Source organism: Quercus suber, unplaced genomic scaffold, assembly GCF_002906115.3.
Source record: "Quercus suber isolate HL8 unplaced genomic scaffold, Cork oak 2.0 scaffold_2, whole genome shotgun sequence".
In the NCBI taxonomy this organism is placed as follows: Eukaryota; Viridiplantae; Streptophyta; class Magnoliopsida; order Fagales; family Fagaceae; genus Quercus; species Quercus suber.
The window spans coordinates 1,160,347-1,169,631 of record NW_027069469.1 but is presented as its reverse complement, the minus strand read 5'-3'; positions in this window follow the sequence as shown (position 1 = coordinate 1,169,631).

The following is a 9,285-nucleotide window of genomic DNA, read 5'->3' as shown; positions in this document are numbered from 1 at the left end:
TTGTGATAATAGTGAATTCTCGAGAGTGGTGACCTTAAAATCACCCGATGGGGTTTTTACCGTGTAAGTTTTCCCCCATTCAGAAACAAATCACCATGTCAATTTATTTTCCGTTGAATTTTAACTTAATTGGTAATTTTTTTGTGCTACCACGCTTATTGCATGCAAATTGAATTAATTAATTAACTTGGCTAATTAATTGGTAAATTCATCACAAGGGGTCAATACATTCTTTTCCTATCACTAAAGAAAGTAATAAATCATGTGATTCAAGCAAAAAAAGCAAGATAAATGCTAGAAAAATATATAGAAAGTTAGGGGTATGGATAGTAGCTAAAAAGCTACATCCACACCCTTAAACACCAAATCCAAAGTGTAGAACCAAGGAAGAGAAGATTGGGTATAAGAACAATACCTTATGTTTTTGGTGAAGAGAGAAGAATCAAGAGGCATTGATGTGTTTTTTGTGTTTTTTATTGTGTTTAAGAGAGAGGAAAAAAGCTCAAAATTTGTCCAGGCAGAGAGCGGGACCCAGGGAGAATCTTTTTTTTTTTTGGTCTGAAGGGTGCTTGGGGCCTTTTACAAACACAGAAAAAATGGTCCTGAATGGGGTTGATCTTGAAACCCCTGGAAAGATCTTGATTTCCAATTTCTAGAAAGGCATGGATCTCCAAAATCTAACAGTCAGATCAAAAGTTATGGCTCCCAAAAGTTAGCAGTGTATCGATTAGTGCGTTAACCCAATTTTGACAATATCTCGACCGTTCTGAATCTGATTTCAACCCATTAATATTCATTAGACTGAGAATTTGATAATCTTTGCAATGGCGTTGGTTTCAACCCATTCTAACAGCATGATCAAAATTAGCGTTTCTGGGGCCCGCCGGGAGTCAACTCTAGCTCAAACTCAATCAAACTTGGTCAAAGTTGCTAAAAATCACCGAAAAGCTCAGGTTTGATGTAAAACTATAAAAAGTGTTGTTTTGTAAGAGTTTTGACCTTGTTTGACTTTCGGTCAATGCAGGGTTGACTAGTGGCATTTTCGTCACTATAGCTGAAAAAGGCACTTTGAGCGCTCCGGTGTTCGAACAGGTTGCACCATGCCATTATACATGTTCTTGCAACCCTATGAAGAGAAAATAATATTTTTGGATTTTTTGGGGTCTTGCAAGCAAATCGAGGGCGGACAAAATACAGTATTAACAACTGATACCCCAAAAACTTTCCCGAACTGGCCCCAAATGCACACTTAGAAGCATTCAATTTCAAACGGTGCTTTCGCAATGTCTCAAAGGTTTCCGTGAGATCCATAAGGTGATCTTCTATGGCCTTGCTCTTTACCACCATGTCATCTATATAAGCCTCCATATTCTGTCCCAACTATTCTTGGAACGTCTTGGTCACCATCCATTGATAACTAGATCCTGCATTCTTCAAACCAAATGGCATAACTTTGTAATGAAAATTTCCAGTAGGTGTAATGAAAGAAGTTTTTTCCTGGTCTTCGGGGGCCTAAGCTATCTAATGGTACCCTTGAAATGCATCAAGAAAACTCATTCTAGGTTGCCCAAAAGTTGCATCAACAAGCTGGTATATCTTGGGCATAGGAAAAGGATCCTTTGGACATGCCTTGTTCAGATCTATGAAGTCCATGCACACTAGCCACTTTCCATTTTTCTTTTTCACCATCACCGTGTTAGCCAACCACTCGAGATAAAAGACCTTCTTAATTACCCTAGCTTCCTTGAGTCTATCCACCTTTTCCTTCACTACCCCGGTATGTACATCCAACGATATGTGAGGTCTCTACTTCTTCGACAGACACCAAGGGTCAACATTAAGCCAATGACAAATAAAATTTGGGTCCACCCTAGGTGCTTCATATGGACTCCACGCAAATGCATCTAGATTACTTACTAAAAACAAAATTAACTCTACTTTTTCAGAGGTAGGAAGGTTCGCTCCTACCTAAAAGTATTTACCCCAAGGTTAATGCATATTTTCTCTAATCGCTCATAGACGTCCTTAGGGGGAGACTATAATTGCTACAAAAGAGCTACTAGATCAGTCCTATCCTCCTTCCTATGCCCTACAACAACTACTTGGCATCTCCGTGCTACACTTTGATCTCCACGTACCTCCACAATACCTTGCTCGATTGGAAACTTAACCTTTTGATGCAAAGATGAAGGTACTACACCCATAGCATGGATCCAAGGACATCCAAGGATTGCTGTATATGGTGAATAGGAATGCACAACGATAAAGTTGACCATTTCCTTCCTTCCTTCCACTTCCGCAGGGAGAGACACCTGTCCAGCTGGCATGAGAATAGTTTTGCCAAAAGCTACCAAGGGGCTATCATACTTTGTTAAAACCCAAGAGGTGTGCCCTAACCCATCATACAAGTCAAGATACATTATTTTGGCTCCACTTCCTTGATCTATTATAACCCTTTTAACATCAAAGCCTTCAATCTGCAATGTTACCACAAATGCATTTTCATGAGGCTGCAGAATGTCCTTAAGGTCTTTCCCAAAAAAGCCAATGCACTCATCTTCCCAACGCCCCTTCTTGGGCGCGGGGCCATCCAACTTCGAGTTTGAAGCGGAACTCATAGCCAATATCCATGGAGGAGCTTCAAGAGTCCCCACTTGTTGACTAGTTATATATATATCACTCTAATGAGCCCCCGAGATGGGACCGAAGATCTTAAAGTGCTAGTCGCCTTTAACTCTTGCGGGTGAGAATCCTCCCACACCAAGAATTCCCCCAAATAGCCTGCCTTTTCAAGCTGACATAAATAATCCTTCAAGGTTCCGTAATCTTCAGTTGTACGCCTATGGACCCGATGGTATGAATAATAAAGATTCTGATTTCTCCTCACGACATCCTTGCTAATTTTATTGTGCCAACGAAAGTATGGGTCATTCTTTATCTTATCCACAATTTGGTACATGGGCTTTTTGTATAATGAGCTTACTATCTCTGATCTCAGCTTCTGAACCTGGGGGAAAAATCCCTTCGAGGTCAAGGAGCTTGATCTGTTTTAACCTCATTCTTCTCCATGGTAAGAACTTTTGCTTTAGCCTTCTCTTGTAACTAGACATCTTCCAACCTCTTGTATTCTTCTAGACGCTCCATTAACTTGTTCATATCTGTAACTAGCTTCATGGCCAAAGAAGCTCTTAAATCAGAATCAATAGGAAGCCCCACTTTAAAAGTACTAGCTGCAATTCCTCAATTATCTCCCCTGATCTTATTATACAACTCTCAGTAATGACCTAAATATGCTTTAAGGGGTTCCCCCTCCTTCATTGCCATGGTAAGGAGTAAGGCGAATGGCTTTGGGGTCCTACTGCACGTCACAAATCTTGCCTCGAATGCTCTAATCAACTCATCATACCCTCAAATAGATCCTTTTTCCAACCCATCAAACCACCTAATAGCTATGGGCCCCAAGCTGGAAAGGAAAATCTTACACATCATAGCTTTGTTCTTAGAGTATATGGCCATGCTTTCATTATAATGACTGACACATTCCACAAGGTCCGTCTAGCCGTCATATATGGTAAAGGTTGGCCTCGTAAACCTTCGAGGTAGGTCAGCATTCTCATTCTCCTCAGAAAAAGGAGATTAAGATATTTGCTACAAAGTTTTGCTCATAGCATCACCTCCCAACGCTGACGGTGTCACTGGGATTCGGTAGTAAGGAACCATTGTGTGTTAAGAAATAGGGCTTCTATGCCTCTCCCTTTCTTGCTCTTCCCTTCTGTTCTTCCTGGGGGTGGGGAGACCGTTCTTTCCCTGTAAGGAGTCTACTCTCGTACCCCATAGGGATGGATCGTTTTCTATCTATCTTCTTGGTCCTATCTCTCAACACTTGCTCATCTCCTCGAGAATGACTAGGCGCTGGACTTGGACCTCTTCAGTGATGAAGTTCTTTATCCTTACGGTGAATTAATTCCTTATCCCCATCTACCTCCCTTTGCAACATCGCCACTTACTCCCATAGCCTTTCCACTTCCCTCTCTCTGCTAGGATGTAAAGGACCATCCGTGTTAGTAGCAGATTGCTCTCCTTGTGGATGTGGACTTGGTGGCCATTAAGCCTCCTTATGAACTTCTGATCTTACATGTTGATGATGCCGAAAAAATCACCAGTGGACCACATGGTTCCAACTCGCTCGATACCAGACCTGCCCAACACAGAGAAAGAAGAAGACCTTACAGAGAGTACCGGTGTGGTACCGGCCAAAGACCCTCCGAAAGTTGAGTCAGAAGAGAGCTTCAACAATGCTAGAAAGTGTGAGCTTTAGAGAAATTATGCGTACCTTTTTCTTGAGGTTCTTTGGGTTTTTATAGTAGCGTAGGGCCAGACTCCTTTGTTTGCGGAACAAGTCTTTTCCTTATAGGGAAGATACTCATTAATGCATGTATATTCTATAATTCTACTCATGTTAGGACTCTACAAACCAGGGCTAATCGTGTGTCGCAATGTCGCAAGTATTTTCTATTTAAGGTTCCTTGGAGACCACATAATAATGGGCCAGATACCACCGTTCGGTCCATACATGCCACTTCTGTTCGTGCCACCTTCGTCCAGATAGCTTTGTCATGCATAATTTTTCCTCTTCAGTTGTCCCCTTCACCCTATGGGTCTGTGATCTCAGAGTGGAAGGACCCGTGGGGTGACGATTCGATTCGGATCCTGAGAGACTTGTCAGTCTTTAACAAGCTAGCCCAAAATTATTTATGGCGCAGAGGACCTAAATTTTCACCAAGGCACTTTTGGGTGACACGGTTCGTCTATCCTCCCGTAGGTAAGAAGACTTAGGATTTTCACCAAGGCATTCGCAGGTGACTTGGTTCGTCCTTCCACCCGTAGGTAGTAGGACCTAAAATTTGAACCAAGGCATTTGTAAGTGACTTGGACCGTCCGTCCACCCGTAGTTAGGTCTTAAACTTTGCACCAAGGCACTTGTGAGTGACTTAGTTCGTCCTTCCATCCGTAGGTAGTAGGACTCAAAATTTTGTACCAAGGCATTTGTGAGTGACTTGGTTTGTCCTTCCACCCATACGTAGTAAGACTTAAATTTTGTACCAAGGCACTTGTGAGTGACTTGGCTCGTCCTTCCACCCATAAGTAGGAAGACTTAGATTTTTTTACCAAGACACTCGTGGGTGGCTTGGTTCGTCCTTCCACTCGTAGTTAGGAAGACTTCAAATTTTTTACCAAGACACTCATTGGTGGCTTAGTTCGTCCTTTCACCCGTAGGAAGGAAGACTTAGATTTTTTACCAAGACACTCGTGGGTGGATTGGTTCGTCCTTCCACCCGTAGGCAGTAGGACTTAAAATTTGTACCAAGGCACTGGTGAGTGACTTGGACCGTCCTTCCACCCGTAGGTAGTAGGACTTAAAATTTGTACCAAGGCACTTGTGAGTGACTTGGTTCGTCCTTCCACCCATAGGTAGGAAGACTTAGATTCTTTACCAAGACACCTGTGGGTGGCTTGGTTCGTCCTTCCACCCGTAGGCAGGATGACTTCAAATTTTTTACCAAGACACTCGTTGGTGGCTTGGTTCGTCCTTCCACCCGTAGGCAGGAAGACTTAGATTTTTTACCAAGACACTCGTGGGTGGCTTGGTTCGTCCTTCCACCCGTAGATAGGAAGACTTCAAATTTTTTACCAAGACACTCGTTGGTGGCTTAGTTCGTCCTCTCACCCGTAGGTAGGAAGACTTAGATTTTTTACCAAAACACTCGTGGGTGGCTTGGTTCGTCCTTCCCCCCATAGGCAGTAGGACTTAAAATTTGTACCAAGGCACTGGTGAGTGACTTGGTCCGTCCTTCCACCCGTAGGTAGTAGGACTTAAAATTTGTACCAAGGCACTTGTGAGTGACTTGGTTCGTCCTTCCACCCATAGGTACGAAGACTTAGATTCTTTACCAAGACACCTGTGGGTGGCTTGGTTCGTCCTTCCACCCATAGGTAGGAAGACATAGATTTTTTACTAAGACACTCATGGGTGGCTTGGTTCGTCCTTCCACCCGTAGGTAGGAAGACTTCAAATTTTTTACCAAGACACTCGTTGGGAGCTTGGTTCGTCCTTCCACCCGTAGGTAGGAAGACTTAGATTTTTTACCAAGACACTCATGGATGGCTTGGTTCGTCCTTCCACCCTAGGTAGGAAGACTTCAAATTTTTTACCAAGACACTCATTGGTGGCTTAGTTCGTCCTTCCACCTGCAGGTAGGATGACTTAGATTTTTTACCAAGACACTCGTAGGTGGCTTGGTTCATCCTTCCACCCGTAGGCAGTAGGACTTAAAATTTGTACCAAGGCCTTGGTGAGTGACTTGGTCCGTCCTTCCACCCGTAGGTAGTAGGAATTAAAATTTGTACCAAGGCACTTGTGAATGACTTGGTTCGTCCTTCCACCCATAGGTAGGAAGACTTAGATTTTTTACCAAGACACTCGTGGGTGGCTTGGTTCGTCCTTCCACCCGTAGGGAGGAAGACTTCAAATTTTTTACCAAGGCACTCATTGGTGGCTTGGTTCGTCCTTCCACCCGTAGGTAGGATGACTTAGATTTTTTACGAAGACACTCGTAGGTGGCTTGGTTCATCCTTCCACCCGTAGGCAGTAGGACTTAAAATTTGTACCAAGGCCTTGGTGAGTGACTTGGTCCGTCCTTCCACCCGTAGGCAATAGGACTTAAAATTTGTACCAAGGCACTGGTGAGTGACTTAATCCGTCCTTCCACCCGTAGGTAGTAGGACTTAAAATTTGTACGAAGGCACTTGTGAGTGACTTGGTTCGTCCTTTCACCCATAGGTAGGAAGACTTAGATTTTTTACCAAGACACTCGTGGGTGGCTTGGTTCGTCCTTCCACCCGTAGGGAGGAAGACTTCAAATTTTTTACCAAGGCACTCATTGGTGGCTTGGTTCGTCCTTCCACCCGTAGGTAGGAAGACTTAGATTTTTTACCAAGACAGTCGTGGGTGGCTTGGTTCGTCCTTCCACCCATAGGTAGGAAGACTTCAAATTTTTTACGAAGACACTCATTGGTGGCTTAGTTCGTCCTTCCACCCATAGGTAGGAAAAGTTAGATTTTTTACCAAGACACTCGTAGGTGGCTTGGTTCGTCCTTCCACCCGTAGGTAGGAAGACTTCAAATTTTTTACCAAGACACTCGTTGGTGGCTTAGTTCGTCCTTCCACCCGTAGGTAGGAAAAATTAGATTTTTTACCAAGACACCCGTGGGTGGCTCGGTTCGTCCTTCCACCCGTAGGCAGTAGGACTTAAAATTTGTACCAAGACACTAGTGAGTGACTTGGTCAGTCCTTCCACCTGTAGGTACTAGGACTTAAAATTTGTACCAAGGCACTTGTGAGTGACTTGGTCTGTCCTTCGACCCGTAGGTAGTAGAACTTAAAATTTGTACCAAGGCACTTGTGTGTGACTTAATTCATCCTTCCACCCATAGGTGGGAAGACTTAGATTTTTTACCAAGACACTCGTGGGTGGCTTGGTTCGTCCTTCCACCCGTAGGTATGAAGACTTAGAATTTTCTACCAAGACACTCGTTAGTGGCTTGGTTCATCCTTCCACCCATAGGTAGTAGGACTTAAAATTTTTTACCAAGACACTCGTTGGTGACTTAGTTCGTCCTTCCACCTGTAGGTAGAAGGTCTTAAATTTTTTACCATGACACTCGTGGGTGGCTTGGTTCGTCCTTCCACCTGTAGGTAGGAAGACTTAGAATTTTCTACCAAGACACTCGTTGGTGGCTTGGTTTGTCCTTCCACCGCTAGGTAGTAGGACTTAAAATTTTTTACCAAAACACTCATTGGTGACTTGGTTCATCCTTCCACTTGTAGGTAGTAGGATTTAAAATTTTTTACCAAGACACTCGTTGGTGACTTGGTCCGTCCTTCCACCCGTAGGTAGTTGGACTTAAATTTTGAATGAGAATCAGGTACCGTTGGCATCCTTGATCATTGATATCCTTGGTTGTCGATCCATCCAATTGGGACGAGGATTAGGTGTCCGTCGGTTTCCTTTTGTAGTGTTTAGCCCTGAGGCCTTGCTAAAGCGTTGGCATTTTTCTTATGCTTATACATAGGATTGGGCATCCTTTTGCACGGTAGGCCATTGATACACTACCCCCAGGACGCGTGATGGAATTTTCAACCTTCGGGACGCGTTGTAGTCCTCTATTAGCATCCCATTCTTAAGGTATTTTATCCGTCAACTTTGAGTCATGGACTTGCCAATGTGACTGAGTGTTACCCCGTCATCAAAACTTTTTTTTTTATTGTGTGTGTCCGTCCACCTTTGTTCATGGACCTGCATCCGTCCTCTTTTTTTTCTTTTTTTTGGCATGGACATGCATCCGTCCACTTTTATGCATCCGTCCCCCTTTTTTTTTCTTTTTTTGCATGGACTTGCATCCATCCACTTTTATGCATCTATCTTCTTCTTCTTCTTCTTTTTTTGCAGGGACATGCATCCGTCCCTTTTATTTTATTTTTTTTTTCAAAGACATGCATCCGTCCACTTTTATTTATCCGTCCCTCCTTTTTTTTTTTTTTTTTTTTTTTTTTACTTCTTTTTTTTTTTCTTTTTTCTTTTTTTTTGTGGATATCCGTCCACTTTTTTCATGGACATGCATTCGTCCATTTTTTTTTTTTTTTGTTAATGAACATGCATCCGTCCATTTTTTGGGTTGTCATTTTTCGGTCGCGGACTTGTTGAGGTGACTAAGTGTTACCTTGTCACCTTGTTGGTCGTCCTCTTGGGGTCGTGGACTTATTGAGGTGACTAAGTGTTTCATCGTCACTTTGTTAGTCTTCCACTTGGGGTCATGGACTTGTGACTAAGTGTTTCATCGTCACTTTGTCGGTCATCCACTTGGGGTCGTGGACTTGTTGAGGTGACTAAGTGTTACCTCGTCACCTTGTGTTACCTCGTCACTTTGATGGTCATCCACTTGGGGTCGTGGACTTGTTGAGGTGACTAAGTGTTACCCCGTCACCTTGTTAGTCGTCTACTTAGGGTCGTGGACTTGTTGAGGTGACTAAGTGTTACCTCGTCACTAAGTGTTACTTCGTCACCTTAATGGTCGCCCACTTGGGGTCGTTGACTTTTTGTTTTCATCCTCTTGGGATGATCTGTCCACTTTATGGACTTATAATTTTCATCCTCTTGGGATGATCCGTCTACTTTGTGGAAGTGTTTAACCTCTTGAGGTGATCCGTCCATCTTGTGGACTTTG